The sequence below is a fragment of the Neoarius graeffei genome, chromosome 26 (genome assembly GCF_027579695.1).
Source record: "Neoarius graeffei isolate fNeoGra1 chromosome 26, fNeoGra1.pri, whole genome shotgun sequence".
NCBI lineage: Eukaryota > Metazoa > Chordata > Actinopteri > Siluriformes > Ariidae > Neoarius > Neoarius graeffei.
Window position 1 is genome coordinate 31,568,148 of NC_083594.1, and position 25,145 is coordinate 31,593,292.

General features: G+C 46.5%; 1 protein-coding gene across 1 annotated transcript in view; it reads right to left on the bottom strand.

The window, feature by feature from the left end:
• The window catches only part of LOC132874203 (kazrin-like), a 175,278-nt gene that overhangs the window by 68,165 nt on the left and 81,968 nt on the right, over nt 1-25,145 (bottom strand). The window lies entirely within an intron of this gene.

The following is a 25,145-nucleotide window of genomic DNA, read 5'->3' on the forward strand; positions in this document are numbered from 1 at the left end:
CATGTTGGATAGAATGTGGGATTTTGAAATTTTCCCGCGCTGTTTTGAGAGGCGGTTTGTTGGATTCATGCCATATTTGGTATCCATCGTGTCAAGATGTTGCTGATTTTATTTTGCTAAGGGATTTGCAATATCTTGCAAGATGTTGAAATGACAAACCAATAAATTTATGTTATGCCACATGAGCAGGAAGCATGTCAATGAATAAATATTCACCATGCATTGCCTGACATGGCTAAAAATTCACAGGTTATAGGATACGATGGTTGTGACGATATTCACATGCCCAATTTGACCCTCTGGTATAACGCCACCATTTGGACCTGGACAGTAATGATTCTATTGCCTAAAAACTTTTTTGACTCATGAAATTTGGTACTCAGATCAGTCTTAGCCACCGCTACTCAGGGATAGAGGCTTGACCCTGGGTGTGTCCACTGGACTCCATAGCGCCCCCATGTCATTGAGACTTCTGCCTGGTATATAGTTTCACCTATCAGTGTCAAAATTGGTCAGTGTGTGGGGTGCCCCAAGATGAACAAAACTGAAACGCACATTGTTTTAGTCAATTGACTTACAACAGGATTTTTGATATCTTGAATGATGTTGAAATGGTGAACCAATAAATTTATGTTTTGCCATGCAAACAGGAAGTGTCATAAATTCACCATGCATTGCCTGACAGAGCTAAAACCTGACAGGTTATAAGACATCAGGGTTCTGACGATATCCCCATGCCCCAAGTGAGCTTCTTGTGTAGCGCTACCATTTGGACCTGGACAGTAATGATTCCATTGCCAAAAAACTCTGACTCATGAAATTTGGTACACACATTTGGTAGGCAGTTTGTTGGATTCATGTCATATTTGGTATCAGTCATGTCAAGATGTTGCCGATTTTAAATTGCGAAGGGATTGGATCATATTCTTTTCGACCATATTCTTTTCAGCATATTTTTCCCTTATTATTATTTTTCTATAATTACAGATTTGACACTGTAGCTTTCCCTAGGTGTGGGTGGAGCACAGAGGACGGCAGGACAGAGATCAGGGTTGTAACTCGGCTTTATTGCCAACTTTTCAGTCTTAACCACTACGAGTTACTTTAGCAGACAGACACACACACACTCCGTGTCTGGTTCCAGGGAGAGCTTTTTTCTTCTGCTCTCGCTCTCCCTCCTCATATAGGGCGCAGCCACTGGGAAGACACACAAACAGGTTAATTGCTCTCAGGTGAAGTGATTCTGCCACTTACCTTCCCTGACTCCGCCCTCCTGTCACAGACCGGTGCTTGACCATGCCCCCGCTGCCACATACCCCCACCGCCCGACTCAGGCCGGGCAGCCGTCCGGCCCGCAGCCGACTCCCCCCCCCCCCCTTGACGGGAGAGGAAGTCCGCCACGACCATCTGCGCCCCCGGCCTGTGGACCACCTTGAAATTAAAGGGTTGGAGCGCCAGATACCAACGGGTGATCCGCGCGTTGGCATCTTTCATGCGGTGGAGCCACTGGAGGGGCGCGTGGTCCGAACAGAGGGTGAAAGAGCGCCCCAGCAGGTAGTACCGGAGGGCGAGGACCGCCCACTTGATCGCCAGGCACTCCTTTTCAATCGTGCTGTAGCGCTCCTCACGCACTGACAGCTTCCGGCTGATGTATAGGACCGGGCGATCCTCCCCCTCCACCTGCTGGGACAAAACGGCCCCCAGCCCTCTGTCCGACGCATCCGTCTGTAACATAAAAGGGAGAGAGAAGTCAGGGGAGTGTAAAAGTGGCCCCCCACACAGTGCAGCCTTTACCTCCGAGAAAGCCACTGGACCGGATCTGGCGCCCCCTTTTTAGTGAGGTCAGTCAGCGGGCTGGTGACGTCCGAATAATTAGGTATAAACCTACGATAGTAGCCAGCCAGCCCCAGGAACTGTCTCACCCCCTTTTTGGTCTTGGGCCTCGGGCAGGCCGCAATCGTTGCTGTCTTATTAATTTGGGGACGCACCTGCCCGTTGCCCAAGTGGAAGCCCAGATACCGTACTTCCACCCGCCCAATCGCACACTTCTTTGGGTTGGCCGTGAGTCCCGCCCGTCTCAGCGACCTAAGGATGGCCCTCAGGTGTTGCAGGTGCCGCTGCCAGTCGTTACTATAAACGATAATGTCGTCCAGGTAGGCGGCCGCATAGGTGGCGTGGGGCCGGAGGACCCGGTCCATCAGCCGCTGAAACGTAGCGGGCGCCCCAAACAGCCCAAACGGAAGTGTGACGAACTGGTGTAAGCCGAACGGTGTGGAAAAGGCCGTTTTCTCCCGGGATAATGGAGTCAAGGGGATCTGCCAATATCCCTTCGTTAAATCCAGTGTCGAGAAGAAGCGAGCCGTGCCTAGTCGATCGAGCAGCTCATCAATACGAGGCATTGGGTACGCGTCGAATTTAGACACCGCGTTGACTTTTCTATAGTCCACACAGAACCGGACCGAGCCGTCGGCCTTGGGAACCAAGACCACCGGGCTGCTCCAGTCACTGTGGGACTCCTCGACGATGCCCATTTCGAGCATGGCCTGAAGTTCTTCCCGAACCACCTTTTTTTTGTGTTCGGGTAGTCTATAAGGGCGGCTACGCACTACCACCCCCGGGGGTGTCTCTATGTGGTGTTCGATGAGGTTAGTGCGACCGTGCAGGGGCGAGAACACATCCGAAAACTCGGCCTGCAACTGGGCGACCTCCGTGAGTTGGGTCGGGGAGAGGTGGTCTCCACAGGGGACCGGAGAGGTACGTGATGCCAAATTCCCTTTTTGAACCTCCGGCCCCAGCTCCGCCTTCTCCGGAACTACCGACACCAACGCCACGGGGACCTCCTCGTTCCAGAGTTTGAGCAGATTGAGGTGGTAAATCTGTAGCGCCCCACTCCTGTCTGTTCGCCTCACCTCATAGTCGACGTCCCCGACTCGCCGTGTGACCTCAAAGGGTCCTTGCCACTTGGCGATTAATTTGGAGCTCGACGTGGGCAAGAGTACGAGTACTTTATCTCCTGGTGTGAACTCTCTAAGGCGCGTACCCTTGTTGTACAGGCGGGCTTGCCGTTCCTGGGCCTGCCGCAAATTCTCCTGAGTTAGGTGGGTGAGCGTGTGGAGTTTTGCGCGCAGGTCCATAATGTACTGAATTTCATTCTTACTTTGTGAAGGTCCCTCCTCCCAATTTTCCCGCAGCACGTCCAGGATGCCGCGCGGCTTACGCCCATATAATAATTCGAACGGGGAGAACCCCGTGGAGGCTTGAGGGACCTCTCGCACTGAGAACAGCAAGGGTTCGAGCCACTTATCCCAATTACGTGCGTCCTCACTTACGAATTTCTTAATGATATTTTTGAGGGTGCGGTTGAACCGTTCTACTAAACCGTCCGTTTGTGGGTGATATACACTGGTGCGGATCGGCTTAATCCCCAATAACCCATACAGTTCGCGTAGTGTTCGTGACATAAACGTAGTGCCTTGATCAGTCAGAATCTCTTTCGGGATTCCAACTCGGGAGATGACGCGGAAGAGTGCCTCTGCAATACTGCATGCTGAGATATTGCGCAGAGGCACTGTTTCCGGGTATCGCGTTGCATAGTCCACTAGAACTAATATAAAGCGGTACCCTCGTGCTGACCGATCTAATGGCCCGACGAGATCCATCCCAATTCTTTCAAACGGGGTCTCGATTAACGGTAGAGGGCGCAATGGCGCTTTTGGAATGGCCGCTGGATTTACTAACTGGCATTCGCGGCATGCCGTACACCACCTACGGACATCGCCGCGAATCCCCGGCCAATAGAATCGGGCCATTATTCGGGCTAGTGTTTTATCCTGCCCTAAGTGTCCAGCCATGGGATTAAAGTGAGCCGCCTGGAATACCAATTCCCGGCGGCTCTTTGGAATCAAAAGCTGCGTGACTCGCTCTTTAGTTTGAGTGTCCTGCGTCACTCGGTATAACCTATCCTTCATAATCGCGAAGTAGGGGAAGGACGGGGGTGGCGTTCGGCGGGAGCGTTTGACCATCGATTACTCTCACTTGGTCAAACGCATGCCGCAGAGTCTCGTCTCGCGACTGCTCTAATGGGAAATCCGCGAGGGATTCCCCAATAGAGAGAGGAGGAACCGGTGGCTCCTCACCCTGACGCGGAGATGACGTAGACGGCTCTGCGACAGCTGCTCCCGCCAAAACGACACCGGGACCTCCCCCTGTCAACTGGCAGGACCCACTCTCTACTAGGCGCGTCATTAAACCCCGAAATCCCGGCCAATCAGTCCCCAAAATTAACGAGTGGGTAAGGCGAGGATTAACCGCCGCCTTCACTATAAATTTTTCCCCTCTGAAAATAATGTGGACCGACACCAAAGGGTAGCTGTGAACATCCCCGTGCACACACAACACCTTCACCCCCTGTGCTCCCCCCAATGCCTCGTTTTGAACCAGGCTTTGGCGAATTGAGGTCTGATTACAACCAGAATCCACCAATGCCTGATATGTAGCCCCTTGGATACTCACCGGTATGCGATACGCTCCGGCCCGATCGAGGGCGGCCTCTGGCGCGTCGGGGATCCGAACCACCGCGCCCACTTCCATTGCTGTGCACTGCTGTTGAAGGTGGTCCGGTTCCCCGCAGCGCCAGCAAACCGGCCCGGGCTTCCCCTCTGCACCGGTGATCTGGGGCTCACTCACCTGAGGTGGGGGAGAGACAGACACAGAAGGGAGAAACGGGAGGGCACCGCGGGTGCGGCGGGCCAGCAGGGGTGGTGCCGGCCCCCGCCTCCGCGGTGGGGGAATGGGGCGAGGACGGGACACAGGAGGAGGGGGGAGAGAGAGAGAAAGAGAAGAGGAGTGAAGAGATGTCGACATCTGCTGTCCTGCCGCCGAGACAGCCGCCAGATGATCCTCCGCCAGCTCGACTGCCTGATCCAGCGACGCCAGGCGGTGGCACTGGACCCACTCCGCAGCTCCTGCTGGTAAGCGGGCGATGAACTGTTCCAGTACCACCTGATCGACGATTCCCTCGGCGTCGCGATCTTCGGCCCTCAGCCACCGCCAGCAGGCGTCCCGGAGCTGCTGGCCGAACGCGAACGGGCTGCCGACTTCCTCCATCCGCAGCGCGCGGAAGCGCTGGCGCTGCTGCTCCGGCGTGCGCCCCACACGCTGAAGGACAGCCCGGCGAAGGTCGGCGTAGGCCAGCCGGCGTTCGGCGGGGAGCTGTAGTGCAGCCAGCTGCGCCTCTCCCGTCAGGAGGGGGAGGAGGCGCGCCGCGCGCTGCTCCATCGGCCACCCCGAGGCTTCGGCGACCTGCTCGAATAACGTGAAGAAAGCCTCGGGGTCATCCTGTGGGCCCATCTTAGTTAAGGTGAGGGGAGACGGGCCCGCGGCCGGAGCGCTGGTGGGCCCCGCCGACGCGAGGAGACGCCGGAACGCCTTGCGATCTTCTTGCTGGGCCAGCACCAGGGCATCGAAGCACCGCTCTTGTTCCTTTCGGAGTGTGACGAGCGCCTGGTGCTGGCTTTGCTGAGCCGTGGCGAGGGCGTGGACCAGGTCGGTGAACGGGGAGGATTCCATGGGGCTGCTGGGTTGGTGCTCCATATCCCAGGTTTCGGCACCACTGTAGCTTTCCCTAGGTGTGGGTGGAGCACAGAGGACGGCAGGACAGAGATCAGGGTTGTAACTCGGCTTTATTGCCAACTTTTCAGTCTTAACCACTACGAGTTACTTTAGCAGACAGACACACACACACACACTCCGTGTCTGGTTCCAGGGAGAGCTTTTTTCTTCTGCTCTCGCTCTCCCTCCTCATATAGGGCGCAGCCACTGGGAAGACACACAAACAGGTTAATTGCTCTCAGGTGAAGTGATTCTGCCACTTACCTTCCCTGACTCCGCCCTCCTGTCACAGACCGGTGCTTGACCACGCCCCCGCTGCCACAGACACCTTGGAAATATTCGAAAACTCAGGAAATTCCATGCACTCATGAAAATCAGGCAAAAGTTTATTATTCTTAGATCATTTGCCTTGGGTGAGGCTAGAAGACATCATAGTGCTCCCTAACATTTTAGATTCAAATTTATATCTTTGGATGCTACAACATTCATCTGATGTTCATGAGTTTTGGAGGGAACACTGTCCTCACCAAGACAAACATATTTCCCAGTCTCCACCCAACAGGAAGTTGGCCATTGTCAAATTTGTAATTTCTTTTAACCTATTTTTTTACATACTCTTTCGCACTTCTCCTAGACAGTTCATCAGTTTTCCTTAAAGTTGGTAGGAATAAACTTCAGACACACACACACACACACACACTGATAAATTGCGATGGAATAGTAGATCTCTCAAATGAGGATGTAATGACGGCCAATGCTGGATGGAATATGGGATTTTGAAATTTTCCCACGTTGTTCTGAGGGGCTTATGATGGCTAAAAATGCATGGAACCTACCTCTGACATTTGTTGTGGGATATCTTTTGAGGTAATATTGTAAATTAGTGTAGGTCGGCCTCATCGGCTACATAGCGCCCTAATTTCAAAACTTTTTGCTTTGGTTGCCACACAGCTCATGCGATGTTCATGAGTTTTGGCAGGGCTGCCAACTTTTCGAAATTCCTTGGAGTGAGATTTTTTTTTGGGGGGGGGGGTCGACGGCAAAATTTTTCCGCACACCATGCAGTAAGTGGGAATTTTGTATTCAGTTTGATATTCACTTGTCCCCCTGCATTCTGGTGTTTTGTTTGTGGGTCGTCCAGCTGGAGATGGACAATGGGGGGGGGGGGTTGAGATTTTGGATTTAGTAGATGTTCCTGCATTCTGGTGGATTTTTGGAGTGGCCTGCTGTGCCATACCTACCTTCTTACACACCCTGACTTGCCAGGCCTTCAGCTTGTGGCCAACAAAAGCACCAAGTTTTGGCTTAAAAGCCCCCACACTAGAAAACTACAGATGACTGCCAATGTTCCTGTAGCCCTATAGACCTGTGTTTCAGATTTAAAAGCAAGTTCATGTTTGAAAATATTTCATCAGCTAAGCCTAAACACCTTCTGAATTGAAACTAAATGTTAAGTTTTTAATAACTGTTGCAAAAAATAAGATTGTCCCTCACTGACTATTCATTATGCATTTAAGGGCTTTCCCCACCACTGGGTTCAGCAGAAGATTGGCATGGGGAAAAATATTAACAGCAAAAGAACAAATAAAATGTTTAAACAGTAAGCAAAATGTGCATGTGCTACAAGAAACATTAAAATGATTAAGTTTGAACAGTATTGAAACACAAAAAGCTGAACCTTGGCCATAGGTGGGACTGTGCACACAAAGTTGGGCTTAAAAATTTTGGTCATACTTAAATAAGCTATATTAATATATTTCTTATTAATTTATTTCTTATCTATGTTTCTTATTAGTAATAGAGCATTCATCAGGGCCTGTTATCTGACAAATATTCTCTACTTGTCTTGCCCTCTTTGAAACCCTGTCTCCTCAGTAGGGGAGAGTGGGGTAAGATGAGCCACTTTTTACATTTTTCATCATAACTACATGTTAAAGCCATTTTTGCTTCCAGTCTACACACCATACCAAATTTCAAAGTGTACTGTTACTATCTGAGCAAAACATAATTGATAAGCTCTTATGGTTAGAGTGATATTACCTCTTGAAAAAAAAATGTCAAGTGGCTCAACTTACCCCATGCACGGGGTAAGATGAGCCACTGTGTGGGGTAAATTGAGCCAACACAAAACATGTTAGGTTAACAAAGTAAACAACTTTTATTATTAGAAATGCAATCAATGAATCAAGTCAAGTCAATCAAGTGGGGGATAGGGCCGTTGCATAGAGAAGGGGAGATGAAGATGATAGAACGAGATGGGATAGGGAGGGATAGATAGATGGATAGAGAGAGATATATGCGTAGATAGATAGAAAGAGGGATGGTTAGAGAGGGAATGAGAGATATACTATATTATAGAAATTACTAAAACAGTAGAACAGTGCCAAAAGAATCTTATTTCTTTCAGTAGGTTAAAACATTGCTAAAACATGCAGCAATCATTCCATCAATCATTCAATCATTTCATCATTATTCAATGTTCCAAGCGTTCAAATGGCAAGGGAACACCATTTGCCTCTCCCTCCGTGCTGTCCCCCCAACAGTAAAGGGGCGGGGCAATTTTTTCACAATATCCTGTCTTGACAGGACAGCCTCATCTTTCTCTTTGAAGACAAAGGTTGGCTTTCTTGCAGAGCCATGGCATGACCGGCTTCTTTTGAGAAATCTTGCCTCTATTTCGAAGACATCCAATTTGATTATCTGGCCAATGAAGAAATGCACTTTCTTCTTCCCCGTGTATTTTGCCACAACATAATCCCCCACATCTAACAACTGGTCTTCCTCATCTGATGTCATATATATATATATATATATATGTATATGTTGTTGTCATATATGACCAGTAAATGTGAAAACTTAAGTGTCATCCATATTGGGTAAGCTCAGCCACCAATGGGGTAAGTTGAGCCAGTGGCTCAACTTGCCCCACATCTAATGGCTCATCTTACCCCATGGCCACCATTTTGTAGAAAAATGCTAATAAAGGGGATTAGGCTAATCAAAATTATTTTTATTAGCATTCATATCATAGCTTAGAAAGCCACTAACTTAACCCTAATGTGTCTAAATATTATTCTACTTTTGTCTTCTCTAAATCATCTTCACTGTGGACAAACATGGAATTGACTTAGAAAGCACAAAAACACATTTTTATAAATATGTCCCTCACCTAGTTTGACATGTGGTGCTCCTCTCCACAAGTGTAAGTAAATGGTCCCGGCCCCCTTTGAATGTGGTCACATGGTCACATTTGTTTACTGTTTCTTAGAAACAGGGGGTGGCTCATCTTACCCCCTGGCTCATCTTACCCCGCTCTCCCCTATATTGTTCTCTGTCTTTTTTTAAAATTATTCACAAGTTCAAGTTCTTTGATATTACAGGTGACCATGCTTTATTTACTTTAACTGAGCAATTACATACATCATAAATAATTAAAAATAAATACCCTGTAAATAAACAATAGGTATGGTGGCTAATGGCTCTTCTTGCATTTGTAATATTATCTCTTACTTGCTTTATTTTACAACATTTCCAGTATGGCTTCAAATAAAGTCATAAAGTATGATAACATACAGTAAACAAACTAAAAATGCGCCTTAATAAACATGTGCTAAGGAGGTGCTCTCCCGTGCTGCTTGTTTGGGAAGATAGAGGCTGTGGCATGGCAGTTAGCATGCCTAATACACAGCTCTCGATATGGCATTAAATATTCTCACAACACTTATAGGCTAAAACGATTCAGAAACTTTATATAAGTTCATAATTACGCCAGTAACACCACACATTGGCGTGCATATGTACAAACCTGTCTGAGACACCCGTCTTCAACTCGGATACCTTCTTCTCCCTCCTCTTCCTCTAAATTGACGGTAGGCAATTATCCAACTTCCAGCGAGTGTAGCATCATTAGATGCGCCACCTACCATAGGGGAGTGTGTACAGAAGGGAACACCTCTCTGCCTCTTTAGCCGTGCGTAAGGCATAATTGATCAATTGCAAGTGGTTGGCGCGACGCAATGGGTAGCCTAGATCAGATGGATAAACTAGATTTTTTTCTAGCGTGAGAAATCAGAGGTATGGCGTGTGAGCGTGTGAAGACAATCAAATGCGTGTGTCTCACACTCATTGCGTGACAGTTGGCAGCCCAGGTTTTGAAGGAAACATTGTCCTCACTAAGGCAAATATATTTCCCCTTGGTTTCCATTAGCTCCACAGGAAGTTGGCCATTTTGGAATCTGTGATGTTTTAACCTACTTTTTTTACATACTTTTTCACACTTCTCCGACGCAGTTCATCAGTTTTCCTTGAATGTTGGGAGGTACAAACTTCAGATATATGGGATGATAAATTGCAAAGGAATAGTGGATAGCTCAAACAAGGACATAATGGCAGCCAATGTTGGATGGAATGTGGATATTGAAATTTTCCCACACTGTTTTGAAGGGCTTATGATGGCTTAAAAAAAGAAAGCATGGAACCTTCCTCTGACATTTGTTCTGGGATATCTTTTGAGATGATATTTTAAGTTAGCTTAATTTGGCCTCATGAGCTACATAGTGCGCCCTATTTCAAAATGGATTGCTTTGGTTGCCACACAGCTCATTCAATGTTCATGAGTTTTGGAGGGAACATTGTCCTCACTATGGCAGACGAGTTGGAGTGCGGAGAAAAAAAAAACATGCAGAAAACAATAGGCCTCGGGTCCAAGGGCCCTTCATTGTTACTAGCGGCTACATTTACTATTATTATTGTTGTTAATAATGAATTAATAATAATAAACAGAATCAAAAGCCTCATCTTCAGAGTTCAAAGAAAGAACATGTAATCTGTTCATTTTGACAGAAAATATTAAAACCACCAAACTAGCACAGCTTAAGGTGTTACACAAATTTTAAAATCTCGATGCAATCTTTTTTGTGGACATGTGTGATGGCAATATCATTTAAGAGGCCTGTGAACCTGTTAATTTCACAAATCTTTTGAGCAGAATGTACACTGTATGCCATTGTTATTGTATGTTCATATATTTTTTACAGTTTTTTGTGCATCTCACCATCTTTAGTCATTTTTATAATATATCAAATCAAGTCAAATCAAGTTTATTTGTACAGCGCTTTTAACAATAAACATTGTCGCAAAGCAGCTTTACAGAATTTGAACGACTTAAAACATGAGCTAATTTTATCCCTAATCTATCCCCAATGAGCAAGCCTGTGGCGACGGTGGCAAGGAAAAACTCCCTCAGACGACATGAGGAAGAAACCTCGAGAGGAACCAGACTCAAAAGGGAACCCATCCTCATTTGGGCAACAACAGACAGCCTGACTATAATATTAACAGTTTTAACAGGTATAACCCTCAACTGTCCTCATGGGGCCGTCCTTCACAGGAGTGGGGCGATAAAACTCCGACCAGACACAGGGCACCAGGATGGATCAAGCAGGTCCGAGGGGCAGAAGAGGCCAGCATCTCAATCCCAGGATCAATATGTAACTCAGAGGGACAGATGGGGGGCGGGGGGGAGAGAAAGAAAACACGTTGTTAGGTATGCCCTAAAAATGACAAGTATTAAATCTGTGTGGTAGGCTCACAGAGACGAGAGTCTTTACATCAGGCATGACGCACAATGGCATGTTAATATGGTAAAAAATATATCATGACCTGCTCTGGCTGGATGCTTGATTGGGTGATGGGAGCACACTCCTCAGCAATGATGAGATGCAGATGGGACCGTTAGGCCTGGCCAAGACAATTCAGTTACATTTAACTGGGTCTGGGACATGCGACAGAATGTCTGACGGCCGATTCCCTGCAGGCTACGATAGCCAGTCGAGGTCCCCACCGTCTCCACCAAAAGATTTCCTGTTGACTCCATGTAACTCAGAGGGACAGATTTGGGGTGGGGGGGGGGGGGGGAGAGAAAGAAAACACAGGTGGTTAGGTATGCCCAATGTCCCCTGAATAAGTAGGAACAGTATACATATTGCACCGAGTACAAGCAGGGACTCCGGCAACTAACTATGACAGCATAACTAAAAGGAGAGAGCCAGAAGGTAACACAGGCATGAGGGAGCCCCGGGACATAAAGCAGCCAGCCACTGCACCGTCAACAAACTCGAGTGAGCAAGCGAGTGGGGACTGACAGCATCCATACATCCCAGTTTACCAAAACACTCTATGTCTGAGGACCCTCCAGATCTACTCCTTTACCTCATAAACACCATTAACAAAAGGCTTGACTAAACAGATATGTTTTCAGCCTAGACTTAAATGCTGAGACTGTGTCTGATTCCCGAACATTACTTGGAAGGCTGTTCCATAACAGTGGGGCTTTGTAAGAAAAGGCTCTGCCCCCTGATGTAGCCTTCACTATACGAGGTACCAGCAGATAGCCTGCACCTTTTGATCTAAGTAGGCGTGGCGGGTCATAGAGGAGCAGAAGTTCACTCAGGTACTGTGGTGCGAGACCATTTAGTGCTTTAAAGGTCAATAGTAGTATTTTATAATCAATACGAAATTTGATTGGGAGCCAATGCAGTGTGGATAAGACAGGCGTGATGGGGTCATATTTTCTAGTTCTAGTAAGGACTCTTGCTGCGGCATTTTGAACTAACTGGAGCTTGTTTATGCACTTATTGGAACATCCAGACAGTAAGGCATTACAATAATCCAACCTGGAGGTAACGAAAGCATGGACTAGTTTTTCTGCATCATGCAATGACATTAAATTTCTTATCTTTGCAATATTTCTGAGATGAAAGAAAGCTATCCGGGTGATGTTATCAATGTGAGTTTCGAATGAAAGACTGGGGTCAATAATCACTCCGAGGTCTTTTACTGCTGCACGTGAAGAAACAGAAAGGCCATCCAGAGTTACTGTGTAATCAGAAAACTTACTTCTAGCTGTATGTGGTCCTAGCACAAGTACTTCAGTCTTGTCAGAGTTAAGCAGAAGGAAATTTATAAGCATCCAGTGTCTAATGTCCTTAACACATTCCTCAATTTTATTAAGCTGGTGTCTCTCATCGGGTTTTGCAGAAACATACAACTGTGTGTCATCAGCATAACAGTGGAAACTAATACAATGTTTACGAATAATATCGCCCAGAGGTAACATATATAGAGAAAAAAGCAGTGGACCCAAGACAGAACCTTGTGGAACACCAAACTTTACCTCGGTACGTCTAGAAATATCACCATTTATATCGACATACTGATAACGATCAGTTAGATAAGACCTGAGCCAGGAGAGGGCCATTCCCTTAACTCCCACAACATTTTCTAGTCTATCCAGAAGAATGGAATGATCAATGGTATCAAATGCTGCACTAAGGTCAAGCAACACAAGTAGCGAGACACAGCCCTGATCAGACGCCAACAGTAGGTCGTTTACTACTTTAACCAGTGCTGTCTCTGTGCTATGATGAGGTCTAAATCCTGACTGATACATTTCATGGATGTTATTCCTATGTAAATATGAGCATAACTGCTGTGCCACAGCTTTTTCAAGGATCTTGGAGATAAAGGGGAGGTTTGATATTGGCCGATAATTGGACAGCTGACAGGGATCAAGGTCAGGTTTTTTAATCAGGGGTTTGATAACTGCTAGTTTAAAGGATTTGGGTACATAGCCAATCGTAAGAGAAGAATTTATTATTTTTAGAAGCGGTTCAATTACTCCAGGCATTATCTGTTTGAATAGATGTGTCGGTAAGGGATCTAGTACGCAAGTTGAGGCTTTTGATGTAGAGATTAATGAGAGTAATTCAGTTTCTTTTAGGGGAGTAAAACATTCTAACTGATGATCTGATACAGTTATATTGTTAACTACAAGGTCACTTTCATTGTCTAACCTTAAATTAGTAGTTTGAATTTTTTGTCGGATATTCTCAATTTTGTCATTAAAAAAATTAATGAAGTCGTTGCTACTACATACTGCAGGTGTGCATGTGTTGATAGTGGACTTATTCCTGGTTAATTCTGCTACAGTATTAAATAGGAATCTAGGATTATTTTTGTTATCTTCTATTAGGGAGGAGAGATATGTTGATCTCGCAGCACTAAGAGCTTTTTTATACTTCAGGAAGCTCTCCTTCCACGCCAATTTGAACACTACCAATTTTGTTTGACGCCATTTACGTTCCAATTTTCGAGTGGTCTGTTTTAATGTGCGAGTGTCATCATTATACCAGGGTGCTAATTTTTTGTCTCTGACCATTTTCCTTTTTAGAGGAGCTACATTATCTAAAGTATGGCGGAATGTTGACTCTAAGCATTCAGTTGCCTGATCGAGTTCTGCAGGGGCTGACAGTGACCCAATCAAAGTTGACAGCTCTGGGAGATCATTTATAAAGCTCTGTGCAGTAGTTGACGTGAAAGTACGTTTAATACAGTAGCGTGGTGAGGTGCATATATTATTACTCAGACATATTTTGAATGAGATGAGACAATGATCTGAGATAACTTCAGACTGTGGAAGTATGACTATATTGTCTACGTTTAATCTGAATGTTAGTATTAGATCAAGGGTGTGACCACCATTATGGGTCGGTCCTATGACATTCTGCTTAATCCCGACTGAATCTAAGATGGACACAAACGCTGTTTTTAAAGGGTCTTCTGGGTTATCAAAGTGAATATTAAAATCTCCGACAACTAAAGCTTTGTCTAAGGAAATAACCAGATCTGAGATAAAATCTGCAAATTCAGAAAGAAACTCAGAATATGGCCCCGGGGGCCTGTAAATAATAAGCAATGGAATTAACTGGGTAGACTTATTTTTCGAGGCTACATACATTATATGAGTATGAAGAACTTCAAATGTATTAAATTTATAACCAGGTTTGTGTGTTACACCTAGATAATCGTTATAAATAACCGCGATATATGTATTATGTGTGGCAAGTTTCTTTGATATCCACAACTGCCACAGCTATCAAGTAGTTAAAACACAGACATATTTTATCTCCTTACTTTGCATGGGACATCATTAACACAGTTACACTTTGCAAGTCAGTCACCCTAACACACCCATTTGCCAATAAAATTCAAACCAGTAAAGCAAGGAAGCGGGCATTCAAATGCAGTAAGAATGTGTTTATGCTAGGAGCCTGTTCACTGATCTGCTCTGTTGTTTGCCCTACAGGCTCCCATAGCCAGCAGCTTCTACAGTGATGGCTGCCAGCCCACCAGTCTTTACCACCCTCTGTCCAGAGTGTCAGTTGATACAACACACACATTTTATATATATCATCACACACATACACAGACACATATGATACTACACAGTTGCTTAAAAGATATGAAGTTTATACATTCACCACTGAAAGATACATCATGAACGAGCGAAGCAAATGAGTGATAAATATTTCACTTGTTCGTTTCACTCACTCATGATAGACATTCACCACTCAAAGATAAACTTCATATGTTTGCGCAACCATGTAATGTATCCATATAAAGAATATGAACAAAAAAAAAGTTAATCAAAAGAATTTTAATTATGAACCAGTTCACCATTGACAATGCGCATCAGGTCAGTGGGAAAACACTGGGACATCATCAAAGTGAAGATATTGGGAAATCTGTCACTCAGATCCACAATGTATTTCATATGAAAAATACGAGTTTTTCCAACATGAAAAGATACACATCTTCAAGTCAATATGCAATTTTCTTTTTATTATATAGACACATGGCGGCACGGTGGTGTAGTGGTTAGCACTGTCCTCAGAGCAAGAAGGTTCTGGGTTCGAGCCTTTTCTGTGTGGAGTTTGTATGTTCTCCGTATGTCTGTGTGGGTTTCCTCCGGGTGCTCTGGTTTCCCCCACAGTCCAAAGACATGCAGGTTAGGCTAACTGGGAACTCTAAATTGACCGTAGGTGTGAATGTGAATGGTTGTTTGTGTCTGTGTGTCACCCGTGCAATGAGTTGGCAGCTTGTCCAGGGTGTACCCCGCCTCTTGCCCATAGTCAGCTGGGATAGGCTCCAGCTTGCCCATGACCCTGCACAGGATAAGCAGGATGGATATAGACACATTCGCAAACAAGAAAAAAAATGTGCAAATTTAGCAAAACAATTCATCGATTTCCTCACAAGTGACAAATATTTATGTCATGGTTTTGGTTCACCATGCCCCAGATGTAGCTCATATGACATACATGCATACAAACGCACCTCACTTTCCCCTCTGCCTACTTCACTTCCTTTCTCTCTCCTCACATTTTCCTCATCTTTTTTCCCTCTGACTCATTCTCTCTCCCCTTTTTTCTCCTGCTTTCCCTATGCGCATTATTTACATATATATATATATATATATATATATATATATATATATATATATACACACACACATTTTATATATATATATATATATATATATATATATATATATATATATATATATAATATACAACCCCGATTCCAAAAAAGTTGGGACAAAGTACAAATTGTAAATAAAAACGGAATGCAATGATGTGGAAGTTTCAAAATTCCATATTTTATTCAGAATAGAACATAGATGACATATCAAATGTTTAAACTGAGAAAATCTATCATTTAAAGAGAAAAATTAGGTGATTTTAAATTTAATGACAACACATCTCAAAAAAGTTGGAACAAGGCCATGTTTACTACTGTGAGACATCCCCTTTTCTCTTTACAACAGTCTGTAAACGTCTGGGGACTGAGGAGACAAGTTGCTCAAGTTTAGGGATAGGAATGTTAACCCATTCTTGTCTAATGTAGGATTCTAGTTGCTCAACTGTCTTAGGTCTTTTTTGTCGTATCTTCCGTTTTATGATGCGCCAAATGTTTTCTATGGGTGAAAGATCTGGACTGCAGGCTGGCTAGTTCAGTACCCGGACCCTTCTTCTATGCAGCCATGATGCTGTAATTGATGCAGTATGTGGTTTGGCATTGTCATGTTGGAAAATGCAAGGTCTTCCCTGAAAGAGACGTCGTCTGGATGGGAGCATATGTTGCTCTAGAACCTGGATATACCTTTCAGCATTGATGGTGTCTTTCCAGATGTGCAAGCTGCCCATGCCACATGCACTAATGCAACCCCATACCATCAGAGATGCAGGCTTCTGAACTGAGCACTGATAACAACTTGGGTCGTCCTTCTCCTCTTTAGTCCGAATGACACGGCGTCCCTGATTTCCATAAAGAACTTCAAATTTTGATTCGTCTGACCACAGAACAGTTTTCCACTTTGCCACAGTCCATTTTAAATAAGCCTTGGCCCCGAGAAGACGTCTGCGCTTCTGGATCATGTTTAGATACGGCTTCTTCTTTGAACTATAGAGTTTTAGCTGGCAACGGCGGATGGCACGGTGAATTGTGTTCACAGATAATGTTCTCTGGAAATATTCCTGAGCCTATTTTGTGATTTCCAATACAGAAGCATGCCTGTATGTGATGCAGTGCCATCTAAGGGCCCGAAGATCACCGGCACCCAGTATGGTTTTCCGGCCTTGACCCTTACGCACAGAGATTCTTCCAGATTCTCTGAATCTTTTGATGATATTATGCACTGTAGATGATGATATGTTCAAACACTTTGCAATTTTACACTGTCAAAGTCCTTTCTGATATTGCTCCACTATTTGTCGGTGCAGAATTAGGGGGATTGGTGATCCTCTTCCCATCTTTACTTCTGAGAGCCGCTGCCACTCCAAGATGCTCTTTTTATACCCAGTCATGTTAATGACCTATTGCCAATTGACCTAATGAGTTGCAATTTGGTCCTCCAGCTGTTCCTTTTTTGTACCTTTAACTTTTCCAGCCTCTTATTGCCCCTGTCCCAACTTTTTTGAGATGTGTTGCTGTCATGAAATTTCAAATGAGCCAGTATTTGGCATGAAATTTCAAAATGTCTCACTTTCGACATTTGATATGTTGTCTATGTTCTATTGTGAATACAATATCAGTTTTTGAGATTTGTAAATTATTGCATTCTGTTTTTATTTACAATTTGTACTTTGTCCCAACTTTTTTAGAATCAGGGTTGTATTAGGGATCAGCGAGTACATCATTACCTGTATCTGTTAACCATATGAATTATCTGTATCCGTACTCGGAGTGGGCGGTGCCTAACCCGGAAGTGGGCGGGGTTTAACCCGGGAGTGGGCGGGTTTTAACCCGGAAGTGGGTCTGGTTGTCTTGAAACAGGCGGGGCTTTAACCAGTATGTTATTTTAAGCATGCAGTTGATATGGGTTGATCAGAAATTGTTATATTTATTGCTGATTAGAAAACTATTTACAGGACAGCATCAGCATTGAGCTTCAGATCAATGGTTTTGATCACGATAGCAAACGAACTATTTACAGAACAAGTTTTGCAACAATGAATACAACACATGCGGTTGCAATTATGAAATGAAATGTAATGAACAAGAGTTTTCATACTCAACATAACTTTCTTTTTTTAACTTTTAATTTTTTATGATCAGTGTGATTTTTTTTTTTTTTTGGTTCTTTTTAATTTTTTTTATTTCTACACCAGGTGTGTGTGTGTGAGTAAGAGAGAGACAGAGAGAGAGATAGACGGGGGGGGGGGGGGGGCAGGGGCGGGGGGGACTGTGTTCTACGGATCAAATAGTCCGATGCGGTTTTTCAGATCTGCATTGACTTTCATGAAGACCAGTTGTTCCACATGGCTAGGGTCTAAGTTTGCATGCTGTGGACTGACCACATTTCCAGCTGTGCTAAAAACACGCTCAGACTGGACACTTGTAGGTGGACAACTGAGAAGCTGCAGTGCAAAGCCTGTAAGATTGGGCCAGCACTGAAGCTTGCCTGACCAGTATTTCACTGGGTCATCAGTAAGGCTGATGTCCCCATCTGCCAGGTAGGCCTCCACATCACCTGATGGTAAATGTGTCCTCATTGGAATAGCCGATTTCTTTTTCTGCAGGAAAGACAAGACTGAAGTGCTGCTGGTGGCAGGTGTCTCTTCTGTGTTTCTTGCAGGTGTAGCCACAGGGTCACAGAGCTCCATCCTGAGGAGTAATGTCCTCTTCAGTGCCTTCACATCAACATTATTTGGAAAACAGCTGACCTTCAAGGAGAGTGGCAAGCAGAAATGTGGAGTTTGCAAAAATTGGTTCAAAACGCCATTCTAGTTCTTTGCTCAGATTGGCTGCAAGTCTCCTTGCTGCTGTGCCTAACTTTTCCCTGGACTCAGCCACAACATCTTGGCCCAGCCCCACTGTGGCATCCTGATCATCACCAGCCATGAACTGATCAGATTCATCCTCAGATTCCTCACCAGCTGCAAGACCTCCCACATGCAGTGATCTGATGATGGAGCACAGGCCATGCAGGAGGGGGATGACCTCAGAGATGGAGGCGCTGTGTTTTGAGAGCGCCCGTGTGACCTCCTCAAAAGGACTAAGAACAGTGAGCATGTCTGATGCTAACCTCCACTCATTTGGATAGATGATTGTTGGAACTCTACCCATGTTAGACTCCTGTGTCATAATCTGCACAGCCCTGCGCTGCTCCACCAGCCGCTGGAGCATTTAGAACGTATAGTTCCACCTTGTTTTTATATCTGTTATGAGCGTGTGCTGGGGGAGGTTCAACTGTGTTTGCAGCTCATGTAGTCTGTTGCTAGCTTTGCTTGAGCAATGAACATGGCCAGATATGATCCTGGCTTTGGAGAGAAGGGATGCCACAACCCTGTCCTTCTCCAGTGCTTTGATCACCACCAAGTGAATAATAATAATAATAATAGTTTGGTTTTATATAGCGCCTTTCAAAATACCCAAGGTCGCTTAACAAGGTGTCAGTGTAGAAGTGTGTGTGTGGGTGCATATAAGTGTGTGCGTGTGTGCTTGTGGAAACTAGGAGCCAAAGGCCTCCATGAAGAGATGGGTTTTAAGGTGTTTTTTAAACGCTGCCAGTGAAGGAGCATTCTGGATGGTGTTGGGTAGCCTGTTCCATAGAGAAGGAGCAGCTGCATAGAATGCTCTATCGCTGGTGGCCTTAAGTCTGGTGCGGGGGATGACCAGCTGGCCCTTGGATGAGGACCGCAGGGATCTTGATGGGGAGTAGGGATGGAGGAGATCTTTGAGGTAATGGGGTCCCAGACCATGGAGAGACTTGTAAGTGAGGAGGAGGACTTTGTAGGAAATGCGAGATTTAATGGGCAGCCAGTGGAGCTGTTTGAGAATGGGGGTGATGTGCTGCCAGGGCCTGGTGCCTGTGAGAATCCTGGCAGCTGAATTCTGAACATATTGCAGTCGGTCTGTGATCTTATTCGGCAGACCAAGCAGGATGGCATTGCAATAGTCTAGGCGGGATGATATGAAAGCATGAATAAGAGTCTCTGTAACAGTGTTAGAGAGTGAGGGCCTGAGTCTGGAAATGTTGCGGAGGTGAAAGAAAGCAGATTTGGTGACATTTTTGATGTGGGACTGGAAAGACAGTGATGAATCCAAGATAACACCAAGGTTACGGACTTCATGAGATGGGATGAAGGAGCAGCCATCGATGTTCAGATGGAGATCCCCAACCTTCCTGAGCAGTGGCGCCGGTGCCACCACCATGAGCTCGGTTTTACTGCTGTTCAGTTTGAGGAGATTGTCGGTCATCCATGTTTTGATATCACGCAGACAGTGAGTGAGCGGTGTTGGGGGGAGCTGAGCAGAGGGTTTGGTGCAGATATATAGTTGTGTGTCATCAGCGTAACAGTGGAAGTTGAGACCATGGAAACGGATGATTTGTCCAAGGGGGAGCATGTAGATGGTGAAAAGAAGGGGGCCAAGCACCGAACCTTGCGGAACGCCGTGACTGATGGTTGCTGTAGTGGAGCGGGAGTCATTGAGTGTGATGAATTGTTTCCGGTTGGATAAGTATGAGTGGAACCAGAGGAGTACTGTGCCTGATAGTCCAGTGAACTCTGAGAGCCGCTTCAGGAGGATGGAGTGAGAGACTGTGTCAAAAGCTGCTGAGAGGTCCAGGAGAATGAGGATGGTGATGAGTCCATTGTCTGCAGCAGTGAGGAGGTCGTTGGTAATTTTGACAAGAGCAGTCTCTGTGCTGTGGTGGGCTCTGAAGCCGGATTGTAGTGGTTCAAAGAGCTCATGGTGGGACATATGCTGCTGAAGTTGGGCTGCCACTGCTCTTTCCAGGATTTTACAAAGGAAAGGAAGGTTGGAGATGGGACGATAGTTGTTGGGATCGTCAGGGTCCAGACCAGGCTTTTTCAAGGTGGGGATGACAGCAGCGGTTTTGAAGGTGGTGGGCACAACTCCAGACTGTAGGGATGTGTTAATGATGGTGGTCATGGTGTTGCAGAGGGTGGGAAGACATGATTTGACCAGGGTGGAGGGCATGGGGTCCAGGAGGCAGGATGATGCGTATGGGACATGCAACGGATGTGCCCATATTCAGTCAAAGCTTTCACCATGTTGGCTGCATTATCTGAAACAACAAACCGTATTGTGACAGACTGACCAACAGACTCTTCCCACTCTCTCATATTTTCCTTAAGGCAGCACAGAATGTTGTTTGATGTGTGCTCAATGTCCAGCACACCAACATTTAGCAGCTCTGCTTTCCTCTGTACTGAAGCTTCCCCTATATGTTCACACCAGTGCCCAGTAAGACAGAGATATGCATGTGCGTTGTGATTGCTGGTCCAGAGATCTGTAGTGAGGTTTATGACACTTCCTTCAGCTGCCTTAAGTGACTGGACCAACTCCCCTCTCATTGCCTCATACAGCTCAGGCACTACAGTTCGACTGAAATAGTGCCTCGATGGGATCTTATACTTGGGCTCTAAAAAGCCAACAAGTGTCTTGAAGCCTCTCCTCTCCACCACAGAGAAAGGTTCAAGATCAGTGCAGATCATTTTACCAATCAGCTCTGTAACTTGTTTTGACCGGGGATGGTTTGCTGAGAATGGCTGCTTTGCTGCAAATGCAGTGAGTACTGGCGAAGAGGAAGATGAATGTGAGCCCTTAGCATAGGGTGATCAGATTTCCCTAGTCTGAAACCGGGACACTTTTGCGCGCGACCATGCTCGTGCACGTACACCTTTTTTTTACGTAAACGTGACACTCAGAGAGGTGCTCTTATCATTTTGTTGAAGCTCACATTTATCAACATCTCACATGAAATAAAACAAACAGGCATTTTGTTATCTAGTAGCATAGTGGTATACAGATCAGTTAAATTATGGTCAGACAACAGATTTTGTAATGGCTGAGAATAGGCCAAGCTATGTCCATAGGCCAAATTTAAACTTTCACATGTTTGTGAGAACACCAAGAAGAATGCATATGCACATGTAGGCTATATCTCTAAAATTGTATGCACTATAGCATGAACTTAAAAAGTAGATATGTGACCTCAACATAGCCTAGGTCAGAATCAACCTTACTAACCATTCCCCACAACTGAATAAATAAAGCAAGATGTGTACAAAAGTGAACACTTTAATGGAAGGTGCAACAAGCTGTTCAACACAGCAATATGGCCAAACTGTCAGAATGGTATGTTGAACAGAAACAAAAAAGAGACAAGTGATTTGAGAATATATACTACGGAAGCCGCGAGAGGCCCTTCATATAATCGTGGCAGTTCTTGTGTATGGGCGGAGCACAGAAGACGGCAGGACAGAGCTCAGGTTGATGAACCGTTTTACTGTCACACTTTTCAGTCTTAACTTAGCTCGAAAACACAGACACACACACACAACAGGCGTCTGGTTCGGGGAAACTTCTCTGCTCTCTGCTCTCCCTCTTTAAATAGGGCGCGGTCACTGGGAAGACACACACAAACACAGGTTAATTGACGTCAGGTGTAGTGATTCTGCAACTTACCTTCCCTGGCTCCGCCCTCCTGTCACAGACCGGCGCTTGACCACGCCCCCGCTGCCACATACCCCCACCGCCCGACTCAGGCCGGGCAGCCGTCCGGCCTGCAGCCGACTCCCCCCCCCGACGGGAGAGGAAGTCCGCCAGGACCATCTGCGCCCCCGGCCTGTGGACCACCTTGAAATTAAAGGGTTGGAGTGCCAGATACCAACGGGTGAGCCGCGCGTTGGCATCCTTCATGCGGTGGAGCCACTGGAGGGGCGCGTGGTCCGAACAGAGGGTGAAAGGGCGCCCCAGCAGGTAGTACGGGAGGGCGAGGACCGCCCACTTGATGGCCAGACACTCTTTCTCTATGGTGCTGTAGCGCCCCTCACGCACCGACAGCTTCCTGCTGATGTACAGGATGGGGCGGTCCTCCCCCTCCACCTCCTGGGACAAAACCGCCCCCAGCCCTCTGTCCGACGCATCAGTCTGCAACATAAAGGGGAGAGAAAAGTCAGGGGAGTGTAAAAGTGGCCCCCCACACAGTGCAGCCTTTACCTCAGAAAAAGCCCGCTGGCATTGCTCCATCCACTGGACCGGATCTGGTGCCCCCTTTTAGTGAGATCAGTCAGCGGGCTGGTGACGTCCGAATAATTAGGTATAAACCTACGATAATAGCTAGCCAGCCCCAGGAACTGTCTCACCCCCTTTTTGGTCTTGGGCCTCGGACAGGCCGCAATTGCTGCGGTCTTGTTAATTTGGGGACGCACCTGCCCGTTGCCCAAGTGGAAGCCCAGATACCGTACTTCCACCCGCCCAATCGCACACTTCTTCGGGTTGGCTGTGAGGCCCGCTCGCCTCAGCGACCTAAGGACGGCCCTTAGATGTTCGAGGTGCCTCAGCCAGTCATTACTATAGACGATGATGTCGTCAAGATAGGCGGCCGCATAGGTGGCGTAGGGGCGGAGGACCCTGTCCATCAGCTGCTGAAACGTAGCAGGCGCCCCAAACAGCCCAAACGGAAGTGTGACAAATTGGTGTAAACCAAACGGTGTGGAAAAGGCCATTTTTTCTCGGGATAGTGGAGTCAAGGGGATCTGGCAATATCCCTTCGTCAAATCCAGTGTCGAATAAAAGCGAGCAGTGCCGAGTCAATCGAGCAACTCATCAATATGAGGCATTGGGTACGCGTCGAATTTAGACACCGCGTTGACTTTTCTATAGTCTACACAGAACCGGACCGACCGGTCAGCCTTGGGTACCAAGACCACCAGGCTGCTCCAGTCACTGTGGGACTCCTCGACGATGCCCATTTCGAGCATGGTCTCAAGTTCTTCCCAAACCACCTTTTTTTTGTGTTCGGGTAGCCTGTAAGGGCGGCTACGCACTACCACCCCTGGGGGCATCTCTATGTGGTGCTCTATGAGGTTAGTGCGACCGGGCAGGGGCGAGAACACATCCAAAAACTCGGTCTGCAACTGGGCGACCTCCGTGAGTTGGGTCGGGGAGAGGTGGTCTCCACAGGGGACCGGAGAGGTACATGATGCCAATACCCCTTTTTGAACCTCCGGTCCCAGCTCCGCCTTCTCCGGAACCACCGACACCAACGCCACGGGGAACTCCTCATTCCAGAGTTTAAGCAGATTGAGGTGGTAAATCTGTAGCGCCCCCCCGTCCATTCGCCTCACCTCGTAGTCGACGTCCCCGACTCGCCGTGTGACCTCAAAGGGTCCTTGGCACTTGGCGATCAATTTGGAGCTTGATGTGGGCAACAGTACGAGTACCTTATCTCCCGGTGTGAACTCCCTAAGGCGCGTACCCTTGTTGTACAGGCGGGCTTGCCGTTCTTGGGCCTGCCGCAAATTCTCTTGGGTTAGGTGAGTGAGCGTGTGAAGTTTTGCACGCAGGTCCATAACGTATTGAATTTCGTTCTTACTTTCTGAAGGTCCCTCCTCCCAATTTTCCTGCAGCACGTCTAGAATGCCGCGCGGCTTACGCCCATATAATAATTCGAATGGGGAGAACCCCATAAAGGCTTGGGGGACCTCTCGCACTGAAAACAACAAGGGCTCGAGCCACTTATCCCAATTACGTGCGTCCTCACTTACGAATTTTTTAATGATATTCTTGAGGGTGCGATTGAACCGTTCCACTAAACCGTCCGTTTGTGGGTGATACACGCTGGTGCGGATCGGCTTAATCCCCAATAACCCATACAGTTCGCGCAGTGTCCGTGACACAAATGTGGTGCCTTGATCAGTCAGAATCTCTTTTGGGATTCCAACTCGGGAGATAACGCGGAAAAGCGCCTCCGCAATACTGCGTGCTGAGATATTGCGCAGAGGCACTGCTTCCGGGTATCGCGTTGCATAGTCCACCAGAACTAATATAAAGCGGTACCCTCATGCTGACCAATCTAATGGCCCGACGAGATCCATCCCAATCCTTTCGAACGGGGTCTCGATTAATGGTAGAGGGCGCAAAGGCGCTTTTGGAATGGCCACTGGATTTACTAACTGGCATTCATGGCTGTTAGGACTGGGACTGTTTTGGCCTCTAGAGGCCGCTGTTATTTCCTTATCTTGTCATGTTTGTTTTGGCCTCTAGAGGCCGCCACTGTTCCTGTGTTTTGGTTTTGTGTTGATTGCCTGTTTGTCCTCATTAGTGTCACCTGTTTCCCATTTAGTTTTATGTATATATATACTCCCTCAGTTTGGTCCCTA